The sequence below is a fragment of the Camellia sinensis genome, chromosome 2, assembly GCF_055761805.1.
Source record: "Camellia sinensis isolate YWXY chromosome 2, ASM5576180v1, whole genome shotgun sequence".
Taxonomy (NCBI): Eukaryota; Viridiplantae; Streptophyta; class Magnoliopsida; order Ericales; family Theaceae; genus Camellia; species Camellia sinensis.
In genome coordinates this window covers 181390659-181401513 of record NC_138962.1, presented here as the reverse complement: position 1 = coordinate 181401513, position 10855 = coordinate 181390659, and positions in this window count along the sequence as shown.

Here is a 10855-nt window from a genome sequence, read left to right as displayed (position 1 = left end):
TCAATATCGTAATGGATTAATAAACAGCAAACCCCTTTAATAAGAAAAAAAAATTGCTAATATTTGCCAAGGTTATGCATTTTCTGCTGTCTTTTTACAGTGATTTGTTAGTGTCGTTTTGTTTTCTAGTGGCTTTTATGAAGGATATATCATGTCTGTTTGGCACAACTTATTTTCAGCTTAAATTCACTTATAGCTTAAAATAAGTGGTTTTGGAGAGTTTGGTGTAGCTTATGGGTGCAGATTGTAGCTTTTTATAAGTGGAAAATGAGCTTTTTAGTTGAGTGGGGGAGGAGGTGCTTTCTGAAACAGCTTAAGCGGGCAGCTGCCATTTGAGGGGCAAAATGACTTAAATGCCCCTCATAATTTCAAGTTATTACAAGTGTGCCATGTATATAAACAAAAAAACTCATTTTTCTCTCTCGCAAGAACCAGAGAGGCGATTTCCGACGACGACAGGGGATTTCTGGTTCTGTCTCTCTTTCTCTCTCTCTCTTCGTGATCTCTCTCTCTCTCTCTCTCTCTGTGTGGTTCATGCAGTTTGAAAATCTAACGTCACGAGTTGAAACCCTAGCGTCGCGATCGGAGAACAACCGCCATCGCATCAACGAACCAGAGCTCTCTCTCTCTCTCTCTCTCACTCTCTCTCTCCCTTTCCACGATTTGGTCGGAGAACCAGGCTAGGGTTTTGGTAGACTATAAGGTCTAGGGTTTCGGAGGAAGGAGAAGGGGGCTAGGTCATCGACAGTGATGGGTTTCGGTTCACGCATCTCCGGCATTGTTTCGACGGTGGCTAGGTCATTTCCATCTCCAGCCTATACCCAACATCATTATATAATATATATATATATATATATATATAAAATAATTAATACTAATTGATACTAATAATTTTAATGAATATATGTAATGAACAAAAATAATTAAAATGAATGGAAGAATAATAATATGAATAATTGATGAACAAATTGAATAATAATATGAATAATTGATGAACAAATTGATAATTTTTATACTAATTGATGAACAAAAATCACAATTAATAATAATAATAAAGAAAAGAAGTACATATATAAATAATTAAAATAAATATATATAAACAATAATATGTAATGAAATCACGCCATTAATATAAATTAGAATATGAATATTAATTTTAATGAATTAATAAATTAAACAAAATTAACAAAGAAAGAGGAGCAGAAAAAGAAGAAAGAAAAAAGAAAATAAGGGGATAGAAAAAAAGAAGAAGAAAAGAATGTATTATAAATAAAATCATAAATTTTATATCTTACAAGGGCAAAAAGGGCGTTACACAGTAAAAAGTTACTTTACAGTTTATTCAACCAAACACTAATCTGCTGCTCAAATCTCCCATAGTTGCACCAAATAAGTTACCAGCTTATGTTCACAACTGTAAGTTATAATTTGTTAAATTATAATGTATAATCACTTTCCCACAACTCTATCAAACGGGGCTATTATTATCTAGCTTAAAGTTGTGTTCGGACGCCTTTGTGGAAATGAGAATCTTATTACTAGTAATGAAATTCTTTTGTCAATGCTATTTAAGGGTGGGGTAAATTATACCAACCTCTCTTCAGATTTGGAAAAAAAAAAAAGAAGCGTAAATCTTGCAGTTTTAACATAATTATATTGATCTTTCTTGAGATTTTAATTCATATAACGCTTAGCTCCCTTTCCATCAATAATTTGTTAGTTACATGGATGAAAAAATGATATCATCTCTTTTACACGAAAATATACTCTTAGGATATTTATTTTTGTATTTTCACGCTATCTGTATTAGTTTTGGTTTATTTAATTTTATTAAAAGGGAGATTAGTACAATTATGTTAAAATTGTGAGGTTTACTGTATTTTTTTCAAATCTCAAAGGAGATCCAATGTAATTTACCCTTGAGCGTTTGGTTTTGTTAGAATCCTTAATAGAAATATAATATAATTTAAATATTTTGGAGTAAAATTTTATTTTTACTCTTAAATGGATAACATTTTCTAGGAATGTGGCCATGGGAAGTGGGCAATTTGGATTCACACCTAGTTTGAGAATGTAATTTTTACTAAAATGAATTTTATTTCAATCTATTCTTTTTTTGATCAATATTTCAATCTATTCCGAACACTGAAATTACATTCTCATTCCCCTTTCAAGATTCTTGTCAACCAACTTAGCCTAAACTTCAGGAGCTGCACCTTGTGATTGTATGCATATTCATTGCACATTGAAAGTGAAGTGGAGAAAGTTAAAATGAATAGGGCTGGCTTATATAGTTTTTCTCTAAACATCACATTAAAAAAGAAATAAGCGGTTTAGTCCACCGTTGAAGGAGCTTCACCTTGTGATTGTATGCATATTCATTGCACATTGAAAGTGAAGTGGAGAAAGTTGAGATGAATAGGGCTTACTTACTCTTTCGCTTATATAGTGTCAACCCCTCCTCCCCCTCCCCTGCGCGAAACATCACATTTAAAGAAGAAATAAGTGATTTAGGTCTTATTTGTCATAATCTAAAAAAGTTAAAAAGTCAAAAAATCATTATCTTATTTAAGTCGCATTATTTTATTTAAGTCATATCACCTCTCTACCGCATCACTTCAAACTTAATTCATACCTAACTCATATTTCATAAAAAGACAAAAAGCACACTTATTCATTGCACGCTGTTAAAGTGAGATTTAGAGAGGGTAAGATGTACTGAGTCTTTCATTTTGAGAGTCGTTTTCGTGATTTGAACTCCGGTTATTAGACATACCAATGACAAGAATTACAATTGGATCATTTCACAAAATGCCACAATTCTATTTGTTATTGTTATTAGGGACAATTACAAACTAAATTTCAGAATTTGAGTTTTTTAACAAAATAAATTTTTAATTTTGTAAATTTAAACTCTAATCTTTTGATTGGTTTTCAATTTAAACCATTAGCCTATTTTTGTCAAGTGAAACTGATAAAAAGAGTATTTTAGTTATTAAATTTTTAATGTTTATACATAAAATATTTAAAATATCATTTTGCATTGAGGGTTGTTTTGGGAAGTTGGTTAAAAGTTGATTTTTTGGCTTTTTTTTTTTGTTGAAAAAAAGTGTAAAAAAAGTAGAAAAATGATGTAGCCAAAAATAGATTAAAAGTTGAAAGATGGCTTTTAACCATCTTCCCAAAAGAGGCCTCAGTTAATGACTAAAATACTAAGTTTTTTTTAATTGATTTTACTTAACGAAAATATGCAAATGATTTAGATTGAAAATAAATCAAAAGTTTAAGATTTAAATTGACAAAATTAAAAATTTAAGATTTATTTTGTTATAAGAGTCAAACTCTGAGTTTTTCCTCCCCATAATTTTCCCTTATTATTATTATTATTATTATTATTATTATTATTTCATTTTTTTGTTTCTCACTAGTAGAAGTCTAATGAAAAAGAGAAAATTGTTGAAAAGTTTGCTAGTTAAGACATTAGGTAGGGCTGCAAACGAGGCGAATTCAGTTGAATTTTACTATGTTTGGGTTTGTTTATTAAGATTTTAATAAGTTCGAGTTTGAGTTTTCTCAATAAAAATTTAACGAATAGAGCTTAATTGAGTTGGTTTAAGCTTGACTTAAGCTCAAATTTGTTTACGAGTCTTAATGAACCAACAAAATTATAAATTCATATTTGCGTAAAACTAAAGTTACAGCTGAAATTTTAATTATACAATTATATATACAATATATATAAACATATTAAAAGAAGTTAATATTTTACCAAAATAATAATATCTACCACAACTATTATATAAATGTATTATCTATAATTAGTTATTATTTACACTTATATTTTTTAAATATATAAATAACATATTTATCTTACGTTTTATACATATTTTTATATTATTTAATATAAAAATAATAAATGTTAAATGAGCTAGCTAACGAGTTGAACTTACGAGCCGAGTTTTAATATGTTTGAACTTATTTATTAAAATTTTAATAAGCTTGAGCTCGAACGCAAACAAAAATTTAACAAACCGAGTTCGAATGAGCTCTTATCGAATCGAACTCGAGTCTGTTCACGAACAGCTCTGTTCATTTGCAGCCTAGTATTAGGTCTAGTAGATATTTTTTGTTAGTGAGAGGTCCACCTTTTGTAAAATAGTTTGATGAGAAGTCCTTTTGTTAGTTTTAGAGGACATTTTATTTTCAATTTTACTCCTTAATTTATCTGTGGACTTTTTTTTGACTCTCTGTTTAAATTTTTTGAGTATCTGTTTAGATTTATATCTATTTGTTGAATTCACATATATTTCATTTTTTGAACACTGAGTATTCGGATGGAGATGTTGAAACCAATTTATGGCATTTGGAACTGAGTATCTACATATATTTCATTTGTTCGGATCTGAGTGTTCGTATATATTTCATTTGTTCGTTACTAAGTATTCGTATTGTTAATCATATGGTTTAATTTTGATGATGTCTAAACTATTATTTGATAAATTGTGATTTTTTAATATACATATTTTATATTTTTTGACATAAAATATTATTTGTTTAAAATATACGTTGTATGATGTATTTATTATAAATATTATTTAAATGGAAGTTATTATGCAAGATTTGATTTTATGCAAATATTTTGAAAATTTTACTATTCACATTTTGAAAAATCCGGCTGATCACTATTCATCTTTTAACAAATTTGATATTGATGGGTTGTATACTTTTGACAAATTTGATATTAATTGGTTGTAATCTTTTGACAAATATGATATTGGTGTGTAAAATAAATTGATGTATATTATTGATTGATGTGTATGTTTATTGATATCTATTACAATGATTCATGATTCCTATATATAGAAGAGGGTGAGTGTGTAGTAGGTGAGGAGTAGGTGGTAGTAGGTGAGGAGTAGGTGAGGAGTAGGTGGAGTAGGTGAGTGTGTAGTAGGTGGTAGTGGTAGGTGTGTAGTAGGTGGATTTTTAACAGCCCCCCGCAAACTCAAGAGGGATAGGAACTAACCAACTTGAGTTTGGAGAGAGTAACAAAACAAGAAAATACATAAAAATAAAAGAGGATAGGAGACACTGTATGGTCGTGTCAGACCGTTGTAGAAGACTGTATGGTTATGGCAGACCGATGTAGAAGACAGTTTATGGGGTCATGTCGGACCGTTGTAGCAGACAATGTTGTGACAGTTGTTGTGACAGTTTACGGAGTCTTGCTGGACCCTTGTAGAAACTAACCGGAATCAATGTCGGGACAGTTTACAGAGTATTGTCGGACCCCTAAAAAGTCGCACCCTCAAAAGGTGTTGTGACAGTTGTTGTGACAGTTTATGGAGTCTTGCTGGACCCTTGTAGAAACTAACCGGAATCAATGTCGGGACAGTTTATAGAGTCTTGTCGGACCCATGAAGGAGCTAACCGAAATCAATGTCGGGACAATTTACAGAGTCTTGTCGGACCCTTAAAAAGTCGCACCCTCAAAAGGTGTGCCCAATTTTTCAAAAGGCGTGCCATCAAAAGGCGTGCCCAATCCATAAAAAGGCGTGCCAGATATGATGGCGAGGCACGTGAGTACCTTGGCTGGCGCGCCCGTTTGTCGTCTGGCGTCAAGTGGCGCGCGATACGCGTGGCTGCCTCGGCTATTTAACCAAGACGGAGGCTGAGGCTGAGGCTGAGGCAGAAGCTGAGACAGAAAAACTGAGAGAAACCTCTGAAAAATTCTTCGTTTTGCTGAGAAAGATACTCTGTAACACTCTGTTGCCCAGAAAAATGGCTTCGTCTTCCTGCGGTCTGCTCACCCTCTTTCCCGACCTCAACGAGTCAACAAGAGAGAGAACTGGTGCGGTGGCACTGGAACCTCAACCAAGCGCCCCAGAGTTTGCTCCGTTGAACTTTTCGATGCGGTGTGTGGAGCAAAGAATGGCAGTGCAGTCGGATGTGGAAGCCAATCAGTATACATTGAAGTCATGTGTGGAAACCATGACTGCGGTTACAAACTTGTCGAACCGGCTGCAGAGTAGGGCAAATGAGGTGCAGCAGTTAAACTCCCAGCTGGCTCTGCTCCAACGCATGTATAAGGATGCGCGAGCAGAGATAAGTGTGCTAAAGGCGGAAAATAAGGAGCTGAAGCGGAAGGCCACCGTGATGTTCCGTTTTGGAGGTCCGCCATATTCTGCAGTGGAGGAGCTGGGTGGAGTGATCGTGCCCAGTGGAGTGGGAAACACGGAGGCAACACCGTCAAGGGCCGCCCAGGACGGAGGCAAGAAGAAAAGACCGGCGGAATAGGCGAAGAAGTGAGGTCGGTTGGTGGCCGGCTGCAGAAAAGAAAACAAAGCTTTTGGTGGTGTGTGGTGGTTTTTTTTTTTTTTTTTTTGGTGTAAAATTGTGATCGGGGTTGATCCCTGAGATGAATAAAATATGGTTTGGTGTGCAAAACGATATGGTATGAATGAAATTGGAAAAAGATTAAAAATAATGTGAAAGAAAAATAAAGAAAGAAATAATAAAAAATATATTTGAAATCAAAAATGAAAGATGGGGGAAATAAGGAAAGTGGTTTGGAGAAAATAAATAAAAAATAATGGAGTTTGAAAGCAAACGGAGGAGAGATGATGTTTTTTGTTTTTTTTTTTTGTTTTTGTTTTTGTTTTTGTTTTGTTTTGTTTTTTTTTTAATATAATATAATAAAAAGAGATATATATATATATATATATAAAAGAAAGAAAGTGGGGAACAAGGAGTGCACCAATTAAGCTGTATAATAAAAAAAAGTTTGGGCGGTGGATGCAAAGTGAGGAGAGAGAGTGAGCAGATATAGAAAAGAAAAAATAAAGAAATAAAAGAAGAAAAGAAAAATGGGTGGAAAATATGTGAAAAGGGAAAAGTATATATATAATAAGAATAGGGAATTGGGTGGCCCGAGGAGGTTCAATGCATTTGCTGATTGATTTATTTATTTTATTTGTTTGTGGTAGAGTGGATCACATGGGGTGAGCAGTGATAAGAAAAACAATGTGGTTATCACCGAGGGAGTGAGAGGGGCCGTGGAGGGAGAGAAGAATCTGAGAGAGATTTCTAGCTGTTTCCAGCCGAGCAAGACACGAAGATCCCCATTTCCGTTGCCGACGATTCCACCGTGAGTTGGTTCGAAGAGCGACGTGACGAGGAGGAACAGGAGCAGAAGAGTGACGAAGAGTGAGACTGAAACTGATCATCCAACGGTTTAGAGCCCGCCATCCAATCTGTAGTCGTGTATCCATTTATGTTTGCTGTTCCAGCACCTGGGAGATAAGAACCCAATTGATTCCGAGTGCGATGAGCATCATTGGGATTGATGCTGTCACCAGTGAGAACACTCTTCCCTTTGTCCAGTCCTCCAATTCCGAGTGCCATCTTTCCTCGGCAAGCGCTACTGTCAATATTTATACTGGCGTGGCTGCCCAGTGGGCTGTTGGCATCCTCAGTTGTACCGTTGATACAATTAGGTTGTTGTTGAGTAGCTGACGAAGAGAGAGAATCTCGATAGAGCAGTTGCCATGGTGTAATAATATGCTGCGGAATGTGTGTTTTGATCCATCATTGTTGCAGACATGGTGTTCGACGAAATGTCCCAGAGGGATTTTGGGTTTGCTTCGGCGAGGTGGTGAAGAAGAGTGAAGGTATGTGTAGAGAATTTTAGCGGACTAGGTTGAGGTCCGGCGGGCGGCCAATGCGAGGTTGCCGTCCGCCGGTGAAGCGAAAAATACTAAGTTCTTAACTTCGCTCTGATACTATGTAAAATAAATTGATGTATATTATTGATTGATGTGTATGTTTATTGATATCTATTACAATGATTCATGATTCCTATATATAGAAGAGGGTGAGTGTGTAGTAGGTGAGGAGTAGGTGAGGAGTAGGTGGTAGTAGGTGAGGAGTAGGTGGAGTAGGTGAGTGTGTAGTAGGTGGTAGTGGTAGGTGATTGTCATCTTTTGACAAATTTGATAGATTGTCTTCTTTTGACAAAATTGATATACCCACATGGGATGGTAGGCTATTTTTTATTTTATTTTATTAAATTGTATTTAAAATCTCTATAACAACTATAAAAATTTTAAAAGGGGTATATATATTTTTATATCTAATATAAATATTATTTAAAGAGATTTTACTGTGCAATCAAATTTTTTAATAGAAAAGTTACTATACAATCACTGTGTATCATTTGATTTTACGATAGATGTTTTGAAAATTTTATTGATACTATTTATCGAAAGTGATTTCGATTTATATTTTCAAAACTTGCAACATTTGTTGAATCAGAAAAGGAAAAAAAAAATCGTGCCTGCTCTGCGCCGCATGCCCACGTGACTATAGTGTCACAAAGTCAAACGAGGAGTGTTTGCGTCTCCGAGTGCCTGTCTCTTCAACAGGTATATTTTTGTGTATAAATTAAAGTGTTTTATATGGAGAAAAATCAAGAACTTGGAGAGATAAAAAAATTTGTGTGTTCTGAAATTTTGATTATATTTTTCCACTCTGCTCTTTCACTTTCAGATCTAAGTGTTGTTTTTGTTCGTACATTTTAATATCTATTCTTTGTGAGAAAATTATTGTAAAAGAGGGTTAAAATATCTCTTATCCTTATAGATTATTTTGTGAGAAATTTTTTGTAAGGGTGAGGCATTTATTGTTGAGTGAGACTCAACAGATAAGAGTAAGACTTGTGTAAAATCCACAAGCTTGGTGAAGCTTTGGTGGTGTATTCATTCATTTTGATAGTGAAGAGATTCTTGAGGAGGTTTCTTGAGGAGTGTATGTAGGTTCGGCATGCCGAACCATTATAAATCTTCGTGTTTGATTTTATCTCCTTATCTATTTTACTTTTATATTGATTATTATTGCTCTGTTTTTATTATTTGTTAAAATTTGAATATTTTGATTAGTATATTTAATATTGTGAAATTATTTTTGATAACACAATTCACCCCCTTCTTGGGTTGCCTACCTAGGATAACAATTGGTATCAGAGGGAAGACTCTAATATTTTTGACTTAACCATCTCAGAATAGATTATGGCTACTCATAGTTATTCATTACCTAAGGGACAAGCATCCAATAGACCACTATTGTTTGGCGACACAAACTTTAGTTATTGGAAAACCATGATGATCATACATATATAATCTAACGATTATGAGTGTTGGAAAGTCATTTGTAATGGTCCAAAATCCCTTACCAAAATTGTAGAAGGCCAAAAGATATCGAAACCTGAAGAAGAGTGGACGGAAGTTGATATGAGAATTGCTCAAGCCAATATTGGAGCCACAAATATGCTATACTAGGCTTTAGATACCAACGAGTTCAATAGAATTTCCATATGTAAGACAATAAAGAAATTTGGGATAAACTCATAGTGACTCGTGAGGGAACATATCAAGTTAAAAAGTCCAAAGTTAGCTTGCTAGTCCATAATTATGAGCTTTTTAAGATGAAATCTGATGAAACTGTCACTCAAATGTTTACTTGTTTTATTGATATTATAAATGGTTTAACCTCTCTTGGTAAAATATATATTAATACTGAAATTGTAAGAAAAATGCTCATGTCTTTACCAAAAAGTTGGGAGACAAAAATTATTGCCATCACAGAAGCCAATGACTTATCAAAACTAAGTCTAGACGTGCTAATGAGATCTCTTCATATACATGAGCTCATTATGAAAGAAAGAGATGAAGGAAAAAAGAACAAGAAAAAGAAGGGAATAACTTTCAAAACCACTGCTACTTGTGAAGAGAAGGATTGAGAGAATTAGAATTTGATGATGAAGAATTGACCTTCTTAACAAAAAGGTTCCAGAAATTTATGAAAAAGAATCAAAGAGGAAGATGATTTTTCAAAAAAATTTTAACAAAGGAGAATATAGTAGAAAAGATTTTACAAAATAAGAAAACAATAAGAAAACTGAAATCACTTGTTATGAGTGTAACAAGCTCGATCATATCAAGACTGATTGTCCTGAAATTAAGAAACAATACAAAAAAGATAAAAGAAGAGTCATAATTGTTGCATGGGGAGATAGCGACGAAAGTGACTCAGAAAATGATGATAGTAACAATGAAGTTGCCAATCTAGATGATGATGAGGTAAACAATGAGTCTTGATGAATTAGAATCCGCATTTGAAGAATTGCATGATGAATTTCGAAAACTTGACATTACAAATATTGCTTTTAAAAAATTGTTTCCAACTTCAATAAAAGAAAATGAATATTTATCTAATGAAATTGAATTATTACAAAAAGATTTTTTAAAAATAAAAGAAGAGAATGAAATTTTAAAATAAAAAATCCCCTATTTTACAAAGGAATTAAATGATTTCAAAATTAAAAATGATTCTTTAAAAAAGAAAAAAGTTGTTTTAAATGAAAGTATAGAAAATTTAAAAAATATTCTTTCAAAATTCACTCAAGGAAGAGACACTTTAGATAAACTTCTTAAAAGTCAAAATCGTACATTTGGTAGAGCTGGAATTGGGTATAAATCGTTTTCAATAGGAAAAATTTTCAAAAATGATTTTATTTATGCTTCTTCTAGACACTCATATCTCACGTGTCATTTTTGTGGTAAAAAATGTCATATTTCACCATCATGTCCCGTTAAAAGAAATCCTTTTGTGAAAATAAAAAAGATGTGGGACATTTCAACTTTGTCAAATTCTAACTTTTATGGACCCAAGAAAATATGGTACCAATAGAAAAATCAAATTTTTGTACGTACGTTTTAAAACTGTAACAATCTCGACCCTTGATTAACGTTAATCCATGTTTAGTAATGCCTAATAAATAATTAAAGTGAAATTTTGCATC